Source organism: Erpetoichthys calabaricus, chromosome 1, assembly GCF_900747795.2.
Source record: "Erpetoichthys calabaricus chromosome 1, fErpCal1.3, whole genome shotgun sequence".
NCBI lineage: Eukaryota > Metazoa > Chordata > Cladistia > Polypteriformes > Polypteridae > Erpetoichthys > Erpetoichthys calabaricus.
In genome coordinates, this window is record NC_041394.2 from 141,062,985 (window position 1) to 141,085,251 (window position 22,267).

Below are 22,267 nucleotides of genomic sequence, written 5' to 3' on the forward strand. Positions count from 1 at the left end.
AACAAGAGAAGAGTAAAAAAGAACAGCTAATTAAATGAGATCAATTGTTATTGATTATTATCACTAATTGTAAATCTGGTTGGAAGAAAAACCTGCAGCCACAGTGGGTCCCCAAGACCGATTTTGGGAACCACTGCTCTACAGTGTTTTCTAAGTCATAAATGTTGACATGTTATCTGTTTTCCCAGCAGGGGGCAACCTTTCCCCACAAAATGACGATTGCCTATTTTTTTCAAAGACAGAACAAGTACATGAGGGTACTTACAAGGTCTGTTAATATTTTTTTTCTAGTTTTGTCTTTTATTAGAATATTTCTACATTTTTGAAAAAAAATTGTGGAATTTATTTTTATTTTATTAGTATTGTTACTAGAGCTATCACGTACAACACATGTAATGTAAAGAGAATTGCTTAATCACCTAGACTACATTTCTTAATTATTTAATATAAGAAGACAAACTTAACAAACATGTCTGTGTACATGAGTGTTTTTAAATGTTGGTAAGTTGTGTGCATTTAGAAGTTGTCACACACGTACGCATAGGAGGCAGCTAAAGGGCTTGAATAAGGGCAATTCTGAATCAGACCGGGATGTGGCAGAGTGCACTGACTCTTTTTCTCCCTTTCCTGCAGACCATTCACGGGAGATTCCACCTGGCCCTCTTGACGTCACTTCCGGGTCCGAGCCTATGGAGGAAGACCATGCTGGCTCCAGCCCCTGTGATGTCATGTCTGGGCTTAAGCATATGGCTAAAGACCCTTGTGAGCCCAACCCCTTTGACCTCACTTCCTGTCTTCCCCTTTAAAAGCCTCCACCTATTCCCTCAGTTCTGTTTTGGACTCGGTTTTGTGCACATCAGTGCTGTCTACATTTTTTTCAACTTTGCAGCCAGGATACCAAATATACGGGTGGCTGTCCCAAACCTTGGGGTTGGAAGTGGAGCAGAAACCACATCACTGTTTTTCTTCATGGCATTTTCTCAGACTTTAAAAGGAAAATAGGTCAGTAACTATATGACATCCATTCTTTTTCCCTGTGCACTCATAACCATTCAATTAGTACCAATTAGTAACTAGTTTAGTGCCAGTTAGTAACTTTAATTTGGCTCTGTCTGTGGGAAGTGTATGACTTGCATCATGTTAATGATTAGACCCTGCTAATATAAAAGGCCACCAACGTTCCAATATTCTCTAAAAGAAAAGTTGAATTAGCAGTTTACTAGATTGATTCTTGTAGTATCCTACAGATATGGGATACAACCATCAAACATTTAGACTTTTAAGAGAAACAATAGTCACTTTCTTCTTATTCCCACAGTCATATGCCCAATATAACAGCACTGTACTCACTTTCAAAATGCTACCACTTTCAGCAATATGTATTTCTTCAAGGTACTTGATGGCAAATTTGACAAAGATAGATAGATAGATAGATAGATAGATAGATAGATAGATAGATAGATAGATAGATAGATAGATAGATAGATAGATAGATAGATAGATAGATAGATAGATAGATTAAAATTAGTAGCAGATGATTGATTGATTGCAAAAATCTTTGATAAAACTATGTAGGTGACTCAACTCAAATGCCAGATTTAATTGCTGGAGAGAATGGGTGCAACAATTTAAACAATTTAAACTTTTATGTTCCAGCTTGACAATATAAAAAGCAATGTTAAATTCCTTAATATCATACTTGACTTGGATTTGCTTCTACATTGCACTTACATGTTGGACCTGTGTTTTTAAATTTCTATATATTACAAATATGGCTTGTAGGGGATGTCACTGAGTCCCAAAACTCCAGACACAACTACACAGACAGTCCAATCTGGTTATTTTATTAAACAAAGTACCTTTCCACAGATCTTGTTTTCCCAATCACCACAATACTACCTTTCCTTCCTTCCTTTTCTAATCTCTGTTTTTCTCCTCCTGGCAACTGTTGTCTTCTTCTTTCCAACTCCAATCTCTGAGGTGAGTGGATGGCTCACTTTTAACTCTGGACCCGGGAGTACTTGTGGTGCTTAATCAATTGCCTCCAGGAACCACTTCAACATCAGGCAGAAATATATCAGTCCTTGTATTGTCACAATCCTCCAGCTCCCACTGGTGGCCCCCACAGAACCTAACAGGGCAGGCCCATGGGACCACAACTTCCATGCTGCCCTGTAGGCATCCATAATGGGTCTTGCCAGACAGGATGCTGCCACCCAGTGTATAGGTGGATGCTCTTCCCAAAGCAGGCAGTTGTCCACTGTGCTGTACTTCCCAGTTTCCAAATCCATTCTGGGTGTCACTCAGTGACTGCTAGGGCTCCAGACCCACTGCAGCCGCTGTAACGTCCTTCAACATCCGGGTCCTGGCACAGGAAGGAGATATTGTAATTCTCTCCCTGACCTTCCGTTACCAAGGTTTCCTAGCCAGATAAGAGAGTGGGGTCAATAACTCCAGACACAACTACACAGACAGTCTGATCTCAAGTGAAGGTATTTTTATTAAACAAAGTACTTTTCCACAGGCCTTGTTTCCCCAGTCACCACAATACAACCCTTCCCTCTTTCCTTCCTTCCTTTTCTAATCCCTCTTGTACTTCTCCAGGCAAGTGTTGTCTTCTTCCTTTCAATTCTGACTCCCTGAAGCCTAGTGTAGGACTTTCATTTAACTCTAGTCCCAGGAGTACTTCTCTTGTTTAATCAATTGCCTCCAGGAAGATCTTCTGGGTCAGGCAGAATTATAGCAGTCCCCACAGAACTTGACAGAGCAGGCTTATGGAACCACAACTCCCATGCTGCCCTGCAGGCGTCCAAAATGGGGCTTGCCAGAGAGGATGCTGGCAAGTGTACCGTGTACAGGGTATGCTCCGAACATAGCAGGCAGTTGTCTACTGTGCTGTCCTTCCCAGCACAAAGTATATGGCTGAAAATCTAGAAGCATATATGAACATGGTTAGTTAATGTGTAAAAATGACTTCTTTATTAAAACAAATATAACAAATGGAAGAGACATCTAAAAAAGGCTTCAAGGGACGTAACTACATAATGAGAACAAAACCCAGTCAATTAACCAGGAAATCAATACACTGCAGTGGAGCACTTATGTCAAATAAACTGAAAAGGAGACATCAATTGTATAGACACATAAGGTGTAGGGCCATCTCTGGAGTAACATGGTACGGCTGCACAAAAAGAAAATAAAAAGCAACGTTCAGGTTTCAGTTTGGTTCAGCATTGAATATTCTCTGGAAGATACTGAAGAGAAAATCAGCATGCCTATAATGACTACAGACTACGCAGTTCATAATTTAAGCTTTGTTCTCATTTTTTTTTTTCACAGTCACTTCTGAGCCACCGTAAGGTGTTCATTTGCCGTGGGAAATTGTGTTTTTAAGTGAAACTTTTTAATAAACTTAAAAAAATATGGCATGTGTTCAAGTTTTAAACATAGTCTTTTAAGCATTGGTCCAAGCATGGAAACAAAAGCCTTAAAACTTACTAACTATATCCTCTTTGAAGCTGAAAGATTTTAATTACAGAAAACTTGCCTTCTGCATTTCTGAAGTATGCTTATGAAAACAAAAGAAATCCTAGGGTGTTGGCTCTTTTTTCCTGAGGTAAAACTGCATGAAATCAAAAATATTTCTAAAGCTGTGTGAGGCAGTGAAAAATTGAGCTGTATAGTATTAGTAATGAACTACTGTTATGTAACAAACTGAATGCTTTACAGATAAGTAGCTCTTATGTATGGTTGCACTTTAGCATTGCTCTTTCACAGATCATGCATACTGGGTTTTAATTTCTTGTCCAGTTATTGTCTATTTGGAGTTTGCATGTTATATTTAAGCGAGTGTGGGGTTTCCTTCCACATCCCCAAAGACATTGGGGTTAGGTAAACTGGCAAATATGCAATTCCAAATTAGTGTGAATGTTATTGTGGATGGGTGTGTGTGCCAGTGGCTATGAAATGACAGCTTATTTAATTGAATTCTGTGAAGAATCTTACACTAAAGAAGCGCAGATGCCAGAACAGGTTTGGCAGAAAGATTTGGGGTTTCTAGAAAAATGAGTGGTTACAATAAAACCACACTACTTTTCCCAGAGTTCATACAAAATGGATTACAACAAGCAGATCTTCATCCTAACAATGGAACACCACAAGTTACCACTGTTACCAAGCATTACTGGTGCTTTGCCAGCTTAAAATTAAGTTTGCAAAATTGTCATATTTTAGAACTTGCCATGCAGTAAATTTTATTTTATAAGAGTAGCTTTTATTTTCTTAATTTCTACTATGTTAAACACATGCTTTAAAAGCATATATAAAATTTTTTAAAAGTTAAGGTTTTTTTCCACGTTGAAATGGAAAGAAGGTAAAAGTCACAATGTTTCAGCTGTATAGGATTCATCAGGTGTGGCTATATAAAAATATGTTTTTTAACAAACCATGTTAGGAGTATCGAAAACATGTCTGGATTGGGGGGACCTGGTATTCCTACGTGGTGCCAACCATGCCCTATGCATTTGACTCATTCTCGAAAGAAACAGCAATTGCAGTATTCATGAAAAGAGATACAGGAAACCATGCGCCTGGGGATTAAACGGTGCCATGGAGGGAGACCAGCAATGACGTGAAGAACATAGAAAGATTTTTTTGTTAAATGACTGACTGTCACAGTCTTTTTTACCACAAACAATATTGATATACTGTTTTCAATATGTGTACAGTCTGAAGACACAGAACAACACATGAGAAAATTCTTGGCTTGAAAATATTTGGTAGGTTATATGGCATTTGCTTTCACGTTTGGACTGGTGCCCTGTAAATGCTATTTTAAACCACAGGCACAGTATTTTTTAAATGTGTATATAAATAATGCATTTAACAGCATGGTTACATGTGGTAATAAACTGTATATCATAACTGAAATAATACATTGACTGTAAAAATACTGAACTTATTCATTTAAGTCATCTTGAGTAATGTCTCATTTTGCCATTTTTGTCCATTAATCTACATTCAGTAACCCATAGTGACAACGTGAAAACATGTTTTCAGAGATTTATAAATTAAATTAAAAAAATCAGAAACTGAAATCCCTTGTTCATGTAAGTATTCAGACCGTTAATTCAGATGCAGATCCTCTCAATCTCCTTTAGAATGGATGGAAAGCATCTGTTAACTGCCATCTTCAGGTCTCTCCACAGGTGTTCCATGGATTTTAAGTGTGGGCTTTGACTCAAAAACTCAAGGACAGTTAGAGACTTGTCCTGAAGTCACTCAAATGTTGTCTTGGCTGCATATTTCACATCATTCTTGTGCTGAAAGGTGAACTGTTGACCCAGTCTGAGGTTGTCTGTAGTCTTCAGTAGGTTGTTTTCAAGAACCTCTCTATAATTGGCTGCATTCATCCTTCCCTCAGTTCTGACCTGACTCCCTGCCAATGCTTCTGAAAAGCACCCCCATGGCATGATGCTGCTACCACCATGCTTCATCATGATGATGGTATTAGACAGGTGAAAAACAGTTCCTGCTCTTTATCAGAGATCATGTTTGGAGTTCTCCCCCAAAAAAACTTTGTCTCATCATACCAGATAATCTTTTTCCTCGTGCTGTCCAAGTCCTTTATATTGTCAAATGTCTTTTATTTAAGAGATGATTCCATCTAACCACTCTACCATAAATGCCTGATTGATTTAGTGCTGCTGATGTGGCTATCCTTCTGACAGGTTCATCCATCCCGTCAGAGGACTACTGAAGCTCTGTTAGAGTGGCTGTTAGGTTCTTGGTCACCTCCCTGACCAAGGCCCTTTTTACTTGGTTAATCAGTTTGGCTGGACGGCCAATTCTATGAAGAGTGTGACTGGAACTTCTTCCAACAGTAATGACGGTTTTAACCTTAGAAAGGCACCATGGGACACATCATCATGCCTTCCACAAACAATGCAATGAAAATAAAATAAAAAAATTTAAAATACATTGTACAGTACTGAAGCATAAGTGGTCTTTAAAGCCTTTCCCATGAGTAGGGTTTCTTTTAAAGTCATTCACGTTACCATTCATCTGCTGACCAAGCTACCTGCAACCTGTTTAACAAGCGCTTCAGTCACCTCACTCTGTAATTGCAAAGAGTATTGATTCTTCTAAATATAAACTATCCAAAATGTATGCCTTACTGTTGCTTCAGCCAACGTAAATTCTGCTAACTTATCCAAACAGTTCAAATGGTACAGAAACTACTAGATAACATTATAACTGTTAAAAGTTATGATTATAAACAAAAGTGCACAGTTATGGAAATTTCTTGACCACTACCCTGTCATGAGAAATAAAACATTTAACATACATTCCATTGTTTATTGGATATTCCTTTTTTTCTTCTGCCTAAGAAAAGGACTCGTCTTTGTTGACTTCTCTTTCAGGTCCCACTCTTGAGTGGGAAGCCGCTACTGGATAACCCTGACATGACGTCAAAGATAATCCAGCTAAATTTTGCTGAAGGAGTGCTGTCTTGCTGTGAAACACCAATTACAAGTTTACCTAAGTATGCCCTGGCATTCAAAAAACTCTATTTTGAAGTCTTTTGACTTCATGACAAAACATTCTCACAATATTATATATGCAGATTCACTGTTCTATTAGATTCAGACCCAGTGACTGGGAAGGCCTCAGAAAAAAGAACTCATTGTCATGTTCATGAAACCAGTTTGAGATGACTATTGCTTGGTGACATGGTGCATCATCATGCTTGAAATAGCAATTAGAACAGGGGTGGCAAACTCCAGTCCTGGAGTGCCGCAGTGGCTGCAGGTTTTCATTCTAACCCTATTCGTACTCAGTGACCAGTTTTCATTGCTAATTAACTTCTTTTTCCCTTCATTTTAATAGGCCTGTTTTTAAGGATTCAGTGCTCTTAATTAATTATTTTCTTCATTAAATGACAGCCAAACAGAAATCAAATGTGAAACAAGTCAACAGTTGACCAGCTAAATTGAGGCTTCAAAGTCCAACTAATTTCACTCCAACCAGTTTCTTAATGAGAAGCCAATTCTTGTTGTTAATTAAACTCGTTATTTAATTCTATGGGTAGTTGCTGCTCTCATTCTGACACAGCAGACATTTCCATAACTGTTGATTTTCTGTTTTTTCTAAGAACATTGTCAAAATGTTTTGGGGACCTGAGAGACCAGTCTTACTGAGACCTTCACCTTTCTTTATTTTCAGATATTGTGTGATGGGCACGGGTGAGCTCATCATGTGGCACCTTGTTTTGTGTCTCATTATTGTTTGCCAGCTAATTAAAGAAAAAGAAACAACTAAAGGGCCTGAATCAAGTTAATTAAAATTAAGGCAAAAGAAGTTAATTAGCAGTAAAAACTAATGATGAAAATGGTTAGAATGAAAATCTGTAGCCACTGCCGCACTCCAGGACTGGAGTTTGCCACCCCTGAATTAGAAGATGGGCAAATTGTGGTCATGAAGGGATACATGGGATCTGCAACAATACTTAAATACACTGTGGAATTCAGGCAATGTTTGATTAACATTAATAGGCCCATAGTGTACCAAGAAAACATTCCTCACATCATTATATCACAACCATCAGACTGAAATGTTGACACAAGATTGGTTGCGTGGATTCATGCTGTTGGCATCAAATATTTGTCTCTACTATATGTGTGCTTCAGCAGAAATTGAAATTCATCAGACTAGGCTATGTTTTTCCAGTGTTCAACTGTCCCATTTTGGTGGGCTTCTAAATACTGTAGTCTCAGATTTCTGCTCTTGGTTAACAGGAGTAGAACCCAATGTGGTCTTCTGTGGCTGTAGCCTATCCACATCAAGGTACAATGTGTATTGCATTCTGAGATGCTTTTCCTGCTCATCCCAGTTGTACAGAATAGTTATCTGAGATACCATAGCCTTTCTGTGAGCTCAATCCAGTCTGGCCATTTTCCTCTGACCTCTCTCATCAACAAGGCCTTTAAAATCTATAGAACGGATACTCACAATGATTTTTTTTTGTTTCTTGCACAATTCTAAGGAAACACTGTTGAATATAAAAATCCCAGGAGATCACCAGTTACAAGAATACTCAAACCAGCTTGTCTTGCACCAAGAATCATGCTATAGTCAAAATCAATGAGATCACATAATTTCTACCCATACTGCAGTTTGATGTGAAGCTCCTGACCTGTGTCTGCATGATTTTATACAATGTAGTGCTTCCATATAATTGGCAGGTTACATAATTGCATGAATAATCAGGTGTACACTTGTTCAAAACAATTTTCACAGTAAAATTACTGTATATATTCATACATGTTTATATGTTGTCACACGCGTGCACTTGGGGGACAGCTTAAGGGCTCATATAATTGTAATTTCTGGCTGGATCGCCAGAGGGCACTGTTGACTGATGGCCTTTCTCTTCCTTTCTCTGCAGAATGCAAGATTGATGGCCATAACATTTCTGACGTCACTTCTAGTATCCAACTGCCTGGACACTGATCTTCCTGCCAGGAGTCCATAAGACTGGAAGCTACGCCATCTTTAACAGTGTACTTGGAGACTCGTGTTTATATGTTTTCTTTTTTGCTTTTTAACTTGTTTTGAACCCATGTTTTGTTTCATTATATGGGTTTAGCGCCTTTGGATTCCCCAAAGATTTATAGTCTCTTTGTCTCTGTCATATTTTATTTATATATATATATATATATGTATGTATAGTGGGGAACAGCCGGACACAGACAGATAGACATGATTATAAAGCACCACAACACGTTTATTTACAATATTTACACACACAAACCCAGTACCGCAGCACCAATCACCCCAAAGTCCAGGCCCTTCACACAGTGCCTCTTCTCCTTCTTCCTGACCGCCTCCACTCTTCCCCTCTGAGCTCCGTCCTCTTCCACCCAACTCCAACCATCGAATGGAGGGAGGCGGCCCCATTTATACACACCCGGACGTGCTCCACGTGCCTCCTGACAAGCTTCTGCTGCCCCTTCCTGGTGTGGAGGAAGTACCGACTGTGTACCCGGAAGCACTCCGGGTGTCCCTGGTCTTCTTCCCCCCAGCACTTCCAGGTGTGGCGGAAGTGCTGAGGGCCAGGGCTCCTCAGGCGTTGGGGCACCCCCTGGCGGTGACCACAGGCCCCTATAGGGTTGAGCTTCTAAGCTCTGTCCCCGTGGTTTCCAAAGCCACCAGGGCGGTCGCCCCCTAGTGGTCTGGAGGAGGCATAATCCCTCCTCCGGTCCTTCCGAGTATCCCGGCTGGGTGCCACTCCCAGCTGCTTGCCACACTGCCCGTCCACCAGCTGAGACCCATAGGGGCCAGCAGCCCGTTCTGTGAGGGCAGATCTCCCATGAAGTGGGCCCTACTCCGCCAGCTTCAGGGCCCGGTCCTGCAAAACAAGAAGCAGAAACAGGGGCGGAGACGCTGCCTGGACACCACCATCTGGCGTCTGTCCGTGCTACACACAGGCAGCGCTCCCCCCTTTGACTGGCACCCCAGGGCCTGCTCCTTCGGCACCCCCTCCGAGGTTTCCGTGCCCCTCTGGTTGGGACCTCTTGCGCCCCTGTCGCCTCAGCCAACTTTGGGGTTTCCCTCTGCCTCCGCAGAGGGTGGCCATTCTCCAGACGTGAGCTCCCAGCCTCACATCCTCCCTTATCAGAGGAACCGGCTCTCTCTTTCTCTGGGACGCTGTGACGGTTTGGGTCTCCCTATGGGAAAGGTATAGACCCTGTCCCGTCTGCGTCCCTGTGGAGAGGCTTGAGACTGTTGCTGGCTCGAGGCATAGGGTGCTAGAACCCAAGGCACTAAGTAGCCGCCGTCCTGCCTGCCCTCTTGCTCTCTCCCCCCTTACCACATGATCAGCTCTCACCGCCGTGCCCACTATCGGAGTCCCCTCTACTTGAATCTGATTACTTACGTCACGGTTCTTTTTGGTGGAGCCTCCCTTATCCTTTATGGGGCCGGTTCCACTCACCTGCTCCGCTGTGCCGTTCCGGCCGGAGGATTCAGCGTCGCATCGTTCCGCCCAGTCACGCAGCGCCTTCACAGATGCGATCGCCTTCCCCTCCAGCTTCTTCAATTCCTTTTGGAGGGCACATATCACCTGTAATAGCGACCCTGTGGGCTGAAGGCACTCCCCCAGATCGCGCAGAGCCGCTGGCAAGCACAGACATTCAGCCGATGGTGGACTTACCTGTTGATCAGTCACACACGCCGGCTGCTTCCTGTGGGCCTCTCCTTCGGCCCAATCGGGTCCTTCCCTGGCTCGGGATGGATATTCCTTGGTCCCGCCTTCTTCCAATCATCGGCGCGTATGCAAGACACACCATCCAATCCCTTGCCTGTCTCGGGGAGGGACTTCCGGTCCGCGGCCATCTTGTCTCCCCTCCTCCCAGTGTGGTGGCGTGCCTCCGGGCAGCCTCACAGCTGCCGCGGTCTCTCAAGCTGCAGCGACTCCTTCTCCGCAGCTCCTCCTGCTGCTGCCGCGCTGATGAAGCCCTGCAGATTGGCACGTGTCTGCCACCGACGCAGATCTAGGCAGTCCCTGCCTGCAACACAGAACGTAAGTCTGCCCCCGCTGGGCCGACCGTCGTTGGACAGGGCACTTACCTCCCGGGTCCCATCTGTCCAAGGCACCTGCCTCGGCATGGCCAACCTAGAAGCGATACCATCCTGGACATCCTCAGCCACAGTGCGCTCGTAAGAGCCCGCTGCACTCCAGCAATGGCTGCTGTCGTCCTTCCGCACCAGGGGGAAACGGCCCTTCTGTGGACTGGTGGCGGTCCATGGGGGGAATTGCTCCCACGAGATTGTGCATGTGCGCTAACCTGCTGCGCCGGACTGCCCACAAAATTATTTTTAGCGATGGGTCCCCGCCTTGAACCAGGCGGAGAGTCCCATCTGGGATGCCATTGTGGGGAACAGCCTGGACACAGACAGGTCGACATGATTATAAAGAACCCTAACACGTTTATTTACAATATTTACACATACAAACCCAGTACCGCAGCACCAATCACCCCAAAGTCCAGGCCCTTCACACAATGCCTCTTCTTCTTCTTCTTCTTCCTGACCGCCTCCACTCCTCCCCTCTGAGCTCCGTCCTCTTCCACCTGCCTTCAGCCATCGAATGGAGGGAGGCGACCCCTTTTATACACACCTGGACGTGCTCCAGGTGCCTCTTGATGAGCATCTGCCACCCCTTCCTGGAGTGGCAGAAGTGCCGGCTGCATCCCCGGAAGCTCTCTGGGTGTCCCTGGTCTTCTTCCCCCCAGCACTTGCAGGTGTGGTGGAATTTTCGAGGGCCAGGGCCTCAGGCATTGGGGCGCCCCCTGGCGATGACCTCAGGCCCCTATAGGGTTGAGCTTCTAAGCTCTGTTCCTGTGGTCCCTAAAGCCACCAGGGCGGTCGCCCCCTTGTGGTCTAGAGCAGTGGTAGGCAACGTCGGTCCTGGAGTGCCACAGTATGTGCAGGTTTTTGTTCCAACCCAGTTCCTTAACGAGAACTCAATTATTGCTGATGAAGCACATATTGCTTAAGTGACATTTTAATGCTTCATTTTAGTGGTCTCGCTTGTTAAGGTTCTCCAACCTTAATTGCTTATTTCAATCTTAAACTGCTGCATTCAGTGTTTTAATTGCTCCTTATTAGCAATAAGATGTAAAACAGGGGTAGGCATTGTCAGTCCTGGTGAGCCGCAGTGGCTACAGGTTTTCATTCAACCCAATTGCTTAATTAGAAACCAATCATTGCCAATCTCAGACCTTATTTAATTTTATGGCTTGTTAGTCTGTGCAATGTAAGGCTTTTATATCGTAGATTTTTTTCCTTTCCAAGGATATCATCCAAATGATTTGAAGCCTAAAACAGATCATTTTCAGTCTGTCACATTTTTCTATTAAGTGTTTTATTAAATCAAACAGTGCATGATGAACACACACAGATGTAATTGGAAAAAAGCTAGCTGGAGAACTGCTGGCTGCTTTGTCTTTTACATCTTATTGCTAATAAGGAGCAATTAAAACACTGAATGCAGCAGTTTAAGATTGAAATAAGCAATTAAGGTTGGAGAACCTTAACAAGCGAGACCACTAAAATGAAGCATCAAAATGTCACTTAAGCAATATGTGCTTCATCAGCAATAATTGAGTTCTTGTTAAGGAACTGCGTTGGAACAAAAACCTGCACATACTGTGGCACTCCAGGACCGACGTTGCCTACCCCTGGTCTAGAGGAGGTGTAATCCCTCCTCCGGTCCTTCCAGGCATCCTGGCTGGGTGCCACCCCCAGCCACTTGCCACAATATATTAGAGCTGTCAAAGTTAATGCGTTAATAACGTGTTAATGCACTCTAACTTTAACACCGTTCAAAAATTACTGCCGTTAATGCAGTTTTTTTTGACCCTACAAAATTCCCATAGATCAAGCTGAGCCTGCAAATTGAATGCATGCCCCTCTAGCTTTCAAGTTATTTCTCGTAGAATTCACTCCATATTCCTAATTGTTGAACAATTAAATGGGAAGTTCAGTTTCAAAACTTTGCCTGACGGCTCACTCAATAAAAATAAGGTTGTGTGTAGTTACTGTAAAGCCGAATTTAGTTATCACCGGAGTACAAGCAGCCTACAATATCACATGTAAGCCAAGCATCCATTTTACACTAATAGCATTAGTCCAGGTAATATGCAACAGACCACGCTTCACAGTGTTTGGCAGAAACCAATGGACGCGTCAACCTCCAGCAAATTAACGGTAGCAATTGCTAAATGGATAGCCACAACATGCAGGCTGATTTACATAGTGGAGGACGAAGGTCTGAACGACATAATTTGGATCGTGTCCAATGACCCAACTTATGAATTACCCTCGAGAGCCACAGTCGTAACTAGTATACATGAGCTGTATGATTCAGAGAGGGCAAAACTAGCTAAGGAGTGGGAGTTCACGGAGATGGTCGCCCTTACTGGTGACTACTGGACATCAAATCATAGCTACCTCAGGGTTACAGCCCGTTATGTCGATGAACAGTGGAAACTGCATTCACATGCTTTGACGGTCCTGAAAACATCAGAGAGACATCATGCCGAAACATGCACCGAACATTTTATGGATGTAGCAAAGCAGTGGAACGTTGAAAATAAAGTAAGCACACTCAGTACAGAAATTTAATTGCAGTGGCACGACAGCTGCCTTTTGAACACTTGCCAAGCATCGCGCACAGCATTCAACGTTCTGTCACAGTGTCTCTGCAGAATAGTGCATTTGACGGCGCACTTTCTAAATGCCGAAAGGTGGTGGGGCACTTCAAGCACAGTCCATCAAATACTGCAGAACTTAAGAAACAGCAAGTCGCTCATGGCCTGAAGACTGAGACACTCGTACATGAAGTGCCGACTAGATGGAACTCCACTGTGGAGATGGTGAAGCGTGTGCGAAGAAACGAACAACCACTAGCCCTACATAAAACTAACGTGGTCATGCCAACAAATGCTGAGCTGGAGAAACTTCAGAAGCTGGAGGCATTACTTGAGCCCTGCAGGTAATGCACACATTTTTTTTTTCTAGCAATCTTGCACGCTGTCATTGAAAAATGTGTGTCTCCATCGATCATTAAATATACATAGTGGGAGTGTGGAGTCTCTTACTTTAGCGGCAAGTTCTTTTTTCATACTGTCAGCTATTTGGCCAGTCCTTTAGCATATGGTTGTCATATGATTGATGTTTATACCATTTTTTATGTAGTAAATGTGAGTGGGCCAAATTTTGTAAAGGGATGTTCGTCTTTTGCGATACAGTACGCAATGTTCACTTTGATTTTAAGAACCTCCTCATTAACTTTTATTTTTTGTGTGTTATTAGCAGTGGTCACAGATGACGACATGCCATGTGGTTTTTATTTTTAAATTTACTTAAATTTAAAGCTATGCTTATACGTTATTCCATTTAAAAAACGGGTTTCCAGTAATGTACGGCATTGTGCCTGCCAACATTTCTCCCGATGCTTATCAGTACCTGCAAAACATTGGATTGGTCATAAAAAAAGACTGGGAAATATTTTAGCTACAGTGCGTTAAACTGGTACGTTTTTTGTGTCAGATAAATGAGACCTTTAGTGGCAGGGGCCGCCTCCTCACATGATGCAACAGTAGTAGCGCAGAGTTTAAGTTGGATTGGGAGGGGGGCTTGCCATCCTGTACTCATTGCCTATTCTCTCCTGTGAATGTTGTGATATTACATTACAGTACATCCACAAGGAATGTTTTTAATTGCAAATTGCAAAAAAAAACAAACAAACAGAGCTGAGGTGTGGTCATTGATTGCTGGCATCCTCAAAGAAGAGATACACCAACCAGCGCAAGCCGCAACATCAGAACCCCCAAATAAGAAAGCATCAGAATCTGATGAGGAGGAGGACTGTATTCAGAAATGTCTGGAGCACTATAAAGCAGAGCCTGTCATCAGCACGGAGTTCTGCCTCCTAAAGTGGTGGTCCACACATGCTCTGGTATATAAAGAGCTAGCTTGCCTTGCTCGCAAGTGCTTGGCAACACCTTCCACAACAGTGCCTTGCAAGATGTTGTTTTCACTCTCTGGGCATATTGTGCAGAAAAAGCAAGCTGCCTTGTCCTCTGGAAATGTGACGAAACTTTTATGTTTAAGCAACTGGCTTGGTTTCATAAAATAGAAATAGTGTATTATTCATAATAATCCAAAATGCCAACCTGCTGTTTCTGCTGAGAAATTAACTTGGCTAGCTAGTTTAACAATTTTGAATTGTATTCTGTTTATAAAATCCTGTTTCTGGAGTTTTTGTATTGCTTTTGAGTGAGATTTATTAAGCATTATTGAGAAACACATGGAGACTGCAGTATGGGACTATATTTCTTAAATATATGTCATTTGTTTTACAATATAAATCCAATTGTTTGTTTTATATGTTCAGCATTGCACAACCCTAGAGTATGAGTGAATAAAGCCTCCTCACAGTTGAAGCTTTGTCTTTATTTCCTCTTGTTCCAGTTACCTGAACACGTGAAGTACATTTATATGCCATTATGTTGAGTCCATTCTTTTTAATATGGTCTGATTGTACTTAAAAATCTTTGTGGTAAAATTTCAACATAAAAAAAAAACATTTGAGATTAATCACGATTAATTACACAAAGTCATGCGATTAATCGGGATTAAACTTTTTGATTGCTGGACAGCCCTAATGTATATATATATATATACAGTAATCCCTCCTCCATCGCGGGGGTGGCGTTCCAGAGCCACCCGCGAAATAAGAAAATCCGCGAAGTAGAAACCATATGTTTATATGTTATTTTTATATTGTCATGCTTGGGTCACAGATTTGCGCAGAAACACAGGAGGATGTACAGAGACAGGAACGTTATTCAAACACTGCAAACAAACATTTGTCTCTTTTTCAAAAGTTTAAACTGTGCTCCATGACAAGACAGAGATGGCAGTTCTGTCTCACAATTAAAAGAATGCAAACATATCTTCCTCTTCAAAGGAAACAGAGAGGAAAGCAAACAAATCAATAGGGCTGTTTGGATTTTAAGTATGCGAAGTATCGCCGGTACAAAGCTGTTGAAGGTGGCAGCTCACACCCCCTCCGTCAGGAGCAGGGAGAGAGAGAGAGAGAGAGAGAGAGAGAGAGAGAGAGAGAGAGAGAGAGAGAGAGAGAGAGTCAAAAATCAATACGTGCCCTTTGAGCTTTTAAGTATGCGAAGCACCGTGCAGCATACTTAAAAGCTGCACACAGAAGGTAGCAACGTGAAGATAATCTTTCATCATTTTTAGATGAGCGTCCGTATCGTCCAGGTGTGCAAACAGCCCCCCTGCTCACACCCACTACGTCAGGATCACAGATAGTCAGCGCAAGAGAGAGAGAAAAAGAAGTAAGTTGGGTAGCTTCTCAGCCATCTGCCAATAGCGTCCCTTGTATGAAATCAACTGGGCAAACCAACTGAGGAATCATGTACCAGAAATTAAAAGACCCATTGTCCTCAGAAATCCGCGAACCAGCAAAAAATCCGCGATATATATTTAAATATGCTTACATATAAAATCCGCGATAGAGTGAAGCCGCGAAAGGCGAAGCGCGATATAGCGAGGGATCACTGTATATATATACTGTATGTGTGTGTGTGTGTGTAGTAAGAGGAGAACAGGCATCCCGGGGGATGGGAGGCCAGAGCAGAAGGCCAGTTGAACGAGAAAATAACTTTGTGTCCGACCAGTATTGAATAGTGGATGGACCAGCAGTAGCTGGGAATCAGGATCAGTTCCAACCCCCATTTGCCAGGTGGCAGTGATCCTCACATGGGAACTCAGTTGGGATGCCTGCAGAGGCACTTGGAGTATGGAGTCCGGAAATGCAGCCCTGTCAGTGTCTCTACGTACCAATAGAGGGCACTGTCTGTTGAGGACTATTCTACTTTTTTTATGGTCCAGAAATGCTTCTGGGAAGACATGTCGTGGTGCTGGAAGCAGTCCCGGGTCTGGCATAAAGGGTAGCCCGTTGCCTTATATTAATGAGTGAGAGATGAGGGACGGTGGACAACATTCAAAAAGAGAAAGAAGGAAGAATTTGTGTATTTTGGGCTGATATTTGGAAACTGGTTGTTAGAAATGTGCTGAGGATAAATAATGTGAAAAGATTGGACAGACACAGGAAGACGTTTGGGGGCAGCCGCCCGCATGCTTCAATTAGGCTGCCAAAATTGAAAACTTGGTTCCATGGAACATGTCTCAACAGACTTCAGTCCAACAATAAAACAACCATAACAGGGAAAGATGGTGGTTTTAAAGCCAGGCAGGGGAAGTGATGTCATTGGGGCAGGAAAGGGAAGTGGCGTTGACGAGCCTGGAACCAGAAGTGATGTCCTCAAGTCCAGGAGGAATTTCCTGTGGTTGGTCTGCTGATGAAAAAGAGGGAGGATTAATGCACCTTGCCTCCCTCTTGTCTAGAATGGAATTATCCCTTTGTGAGCCCTCCAGCTGCCTCCCATGCACATGTGTGTGACAATAAATACCTTTTATCCTAAAAGTGTGTTGGGCATTACTGTGTCTTGGGTTTAGGGCTGCATGCCACCCCTTGGTGGTTACTATATATACTGGAAAAGGAATAAACAAACAATTATTATTAGTGTTCAAATGATGAAAAGTGAACAAGAAAAAATCAAGAAGAATTATATTCCAAGGTGCTGAGCTCTGTTATCCTAAGAAGATGGCCAAGGAATGTCCACAGACTTCCAGTAATTCTTATAGTTAAATATCGCTGAGACCAGTCCTGCATCAGCAGCCATCTGATGTTTTCTCTCCTTCTGCTCTCAGGAAACAGATGGAAGAAAAGTTAATGATGATGTCATAATTAATTCCATCCCCGTATTTGTTTCTGATCAAACCTGTAAAATACATGTGTGACATAATATATACACTATATATATGCAGTACATAAATACATACATACATGCATACTTATATATAGTATATAGTCATTAAAATCTGCTCTGTGGAACATAATAGACTTCACATGGATCCTTTTTAAATGCAGTCTCACACTGTAAAGTGCAGGTTATGCCACACAGCAAGTCTACAGTGGCTCTTCATAATAGAGACTGTGCTAAGCAAAGCTTTTCTCATGTGTGAAGGCAGAATATAATATATAAATCAGAAAGTGACTGATTGTCTTCTAAGGGTTTTATTCATAGTTAGCCCAGACATATAAAAATTTGTAGCACCCAGAAGCATTTAGCTACTTGGTGAGGGAGCGTGTTTTGTGGTACACAGTATCTCTGGTGCAAACAGGTGCCCTTTTGTTACCTATATGCAGAATATTTTACAAAACAGAACAAGAACAGAACCTTAAGAGACTCCCGCAATGTCAGGATTCAGCTGACATAGGAAACAAAATAGTGCTGCCACACCCTAGTTGTTTGTAGTGACTGGGAGGACTAAACAATGTGGAGTGATTTCCTAGCCAGCTCTGGCTCTGAGGTTAACAGGATAAAGCTAACAAGAGACCTACAAAGTGTCTTCTTCAATCCTTCAGCCCTATGAAGTTGAAATGGCCCCAAAGATGGCATTCTCTAAAGAACAGACAAACACCACATAAAAAAAGAATATAAATCGATGGACATGCTTAAAACAAAAATATCAGGTAACTAAAAAAACAAAAGACAAGCAGTAAACACAAGCAAGAACAAAAAAAAATCAGTAGCTAACAGCAAAAAGTCACAAAGATAGCATCAGGCAGTTTACAAGATGCAACCAAGAAAAAAAGTTGACAACTCACTTCCTGCAACTTCTTAAAACATCCGCTTTTGCTTATGTCACACACAACATTAATGGTAAAATACCTCAGAGTATCTGCATGTACAAGCTCACAAAGCCGACAACCACTGTGGTGATCTTAGCACACACAGGAGGCAGCAGGCAAGTGCCAGGAGCACACTGTAGTTAATAAATAAATACTTGAATCAATAAAGTAAAAAGTACTTGGCTAATGCTTCCAACTGTGAAAACACAAAAGCATAGACTTGAGCTAAAAGGAGATTTATTTTTTGTGATTGTCAAGGCTGAATTGCCACTCTTGGGGTTTTCCCAATATAAGTAATATGATAGATAGCAATGGTTATTCCTGGGGAAAGTGTTGATATGTAGAAGATGACTGGTGAAATAAAGTAAGTCCATTAGTCTTCTGGGGTGCAGTAAAGGTATCTTCTACAGTGAACATGGATTCCAGCATCATATTGGGATGACATGTTACAATATGATTGCCTGCCTCTTTAAATAATGGGTGAGCTTTAGGATAACAGAAAGCTATAGAAGGATGATCTATGCCCAGGGCTCCCATTTACCCTTCCCAATCCAGGAAGTGGCCCTAGAAATCTACCTAACATATACATTTCAATGTGTATTTGTGTGATTGGGCAGTGTGCAAATCCACACCACTGAACCTACCTCTAACATATTTTGCACTGATTCCACATTTGTACAGAGGAGTTTTATTCCAAAATGTTTCAATTTGGAGAACTTTATTTAGTGCCCCAGTAGGCATTTTCTGGACTTGGCAGAAGTTTGCAAGGTTCTAACCCATGGTGGTGGCTTTAGTCAGTGAAACTATGGCTTGGGGCCAAAATATATTCCCCTGGTGAATTTATTTAGCGATGACACTTAAACTTTATTCGACCCTGGGCATCATCAGGTACCTCTGCTATCTCATTATATAACTTTCTTTAGAATAGGTCCTGGGAATCTAAACTTTTCTCTTTCATATTGGTCTGTTGAGGTTGGAGATGGGAGTAAATCAATGAGAAAGGTTCAATAAATGGGAGAGAAGCACAGAAGTAAAAGGTAAGAGTCTTGGTTGGCAAAGTGTAAATGATAGGTCTTATTAGTTAGGCCAATGAGACTGATAGGTTATGTTACTATTTTGTGTTTATTTTTGCAGTAAAACAGCTTTTGTTTGTAATTGAGTGATGCAAAGAGTTGTTGGCTGAATACATTTTTCAAAGTACTATATAACACTTCATAACATTCACAAACCTGTTTAATACCATTCAGGGTTGCAAAGATACAGAATATAGATTTCAGTTTCTCAATGCTAAATTCATGGTCAAAACAGTCCTACCTTATTATCAATTCATTCATAAGTAAACCCAAAGGATAAGCCAAAATACAAGGTCGAAAGTTCATAAGTAGAAATCAAAATAATGATGTTATCAAATAGGCAGATGGGTACAACCTTTACTAAAGAGAAGTAAAATTCAAGCACTTTAGTGCTAGAAATAATTAAAAAATGAAGAGCACATAAAAGTACAAGCAAAACAGAAAATATCAAAAACCTGTTGCCTCAATAGACTTAACTTTGCATGTGGATGTCATTGACTACCATATGGGATTTCCCAAATATATAAATCGCCTTTCCTGCTTACCTCAGGTAGAACACTTCACTCCTTCTTCATTTGTGGTCCTGTCCAAACCCACCACAATAACACTTTGCATTGTCTCAACTGCTGACTTCAAGCTCATCAATGGTCTGATCAGAAGGACCTTTTAAGCCCTGGCCTGTAACTACTTCTGTGTACACCTTGAGAATCACTTTTGAGGTCATGGATGTCAAATATTACCCCTGGTGTCACACATATAGAGTTCCATATAGTGGACCCAAGTGAACCTGCACCTCTGTGCATTGACCACCAAAGAATGAATAGGTGGACTCAAAACAGGTTTTCTCCACAGTAGCTCTGAGGAGCTGAAATGCACTGTGAAATGGAACTCCAAACTGCTCTTGTGTAATATTATGGACACTCAATATTTTAATGGAGGTTCCTCACTGACCATTTTCCATTAACTCAACCATTATAAGGTTCTAAAACCGTCTGGTAGTAGAGCGTGGAGGTTTCAGAAAGAATCACTTACTGCATTAGTATCAAATCAGGTAGGGAATAACTTGTTTAAAAATTGACACCTACTTTCCAAACAATGATGCAAAAGACTATTAGTCAAAATTTGTTAACATGGGGAATGACATTTCTGTTTTATCTTGTATCTACCTTACTTTTCCTTGCAATTTATTTCCAACTTCCTCAAGTTTAAATGACCATACAGCAACTTTCTGTTACCAATTTAAATTTTAAGATGTTGTAATGTTTGCTAACTCTGATCAGGTATGCAGTACCACCCTGGGACATGAGGGGGGCACTGTCTCTAACTGTCTTGTCTCTTCCCTCTGCAGTTCAAAGAACACATAGTCCAGGAGACCAACTAGCCCCACCCTCTATCTCTCCCATAAGTTATACCCTTTCTGGGCTGAAGCCTATAAAAGAGCCCATCATCCCACGAAGAAGGTGTCTAACTTTCAACCCGAACTCTCGGTATGATGGAGGTCCCAGTTAAACCTAACAAGAAAACAAACGCTGCTTAAGCAACTGGTTTATGTACTAGCACCACTGTGTTCTTGTTTATTTTCTAGTTTTTTGTTTATGTTTAGTCAAGACACAATTGAACGGGGTAACCCAGCAGGCACCCCAGCTACTTTTGGGACTCTTAATCTTTAAAATAAATGAAGGTACCATATAAATGAAATGTGTCATTTGAGAAACCAGCATAAGGAGAAGTACATTGGCATTTACCTATTTTGCTCTAAATGTGAAGTATAACAAATGAAAAAAACAGGAAGTAAGAATGAAATTTTATGTGTTTTATAATTTTGATTGCAATCATCCTCACATCGGCATTGTCAAGTTCAAAAGCTCAAGTCAACACTATAGTTTCAGCTGAATGAAGAAACTTTTAAATATGATTCTTCTACAGGGGGGTCCAATAAATGAGTAATAGAGGGCATTGCAAACTTTCCTTCTATCTGCCTGTACTCTTGCTTTCCTTTCAAAATTCATCAAATTGGTCATAGCACTTGACCAGAGCATTTACTTTCAACATATATCTCAGTTTTGCTTCAGAAGGACAGTCATCTAAAAAATCCAATTTGAGTGAACTGCCACAGCAGGAGCTCCTGCAAGCTGAATAAATGCCTGACAGAGGCTTCCCTGTCAAAACTCTTTTTATTCAGAAAACGGTTGTGAGGTTGCATCTTCAAAAGAAATCGCTCCACTGCATGTGATGGCTTTCACACATACACATGAATTGCTTCATTGTTTTCTATTTCATTTCAGTGACCTTCTCCTCTGATTCCAACAAATATATTTCACACCTCCATTATGGCTGTTCTTTGATCCAGGTTAGTGGTTAAGTGAAGATGGCTGCAAAACCAGAGCATTGCTTTCAGTTCTCCTTTAAAGAAAAATTAATGGATAATAATATATTAGTAAATCAGGCAACTGGCATTAGCAATAAAATAAACTGTGTTAAACTTAAAACTTTAAAGGCTACATGTTATATTCTGTAGTTTATTTCCCATTATTCTTGTAGAGTACTTCTCACTGAGCTACAAGCAGGTACAATGATTTACAAATACAGTATAATATGGTAGTAGTGCACAATCATGAAAAAATCATCATTATCACTCCCACATTAATTCTGATGAAAGTCAAGGTTACAATATGCTAAGTTGGGCAGAATGGGCCGCCTTATCTTCAACAACTCCTTTCATCAACTCCTGGGGAATTAAAAAATACTCATGGGTCAGCTGAGAGAATTAACCTCTCCAGTGGATCTTTGGGCTGTCCTTGAATCTTTGACCAGTGGTTTGTGCATCATTTGCTTCCAATAATAG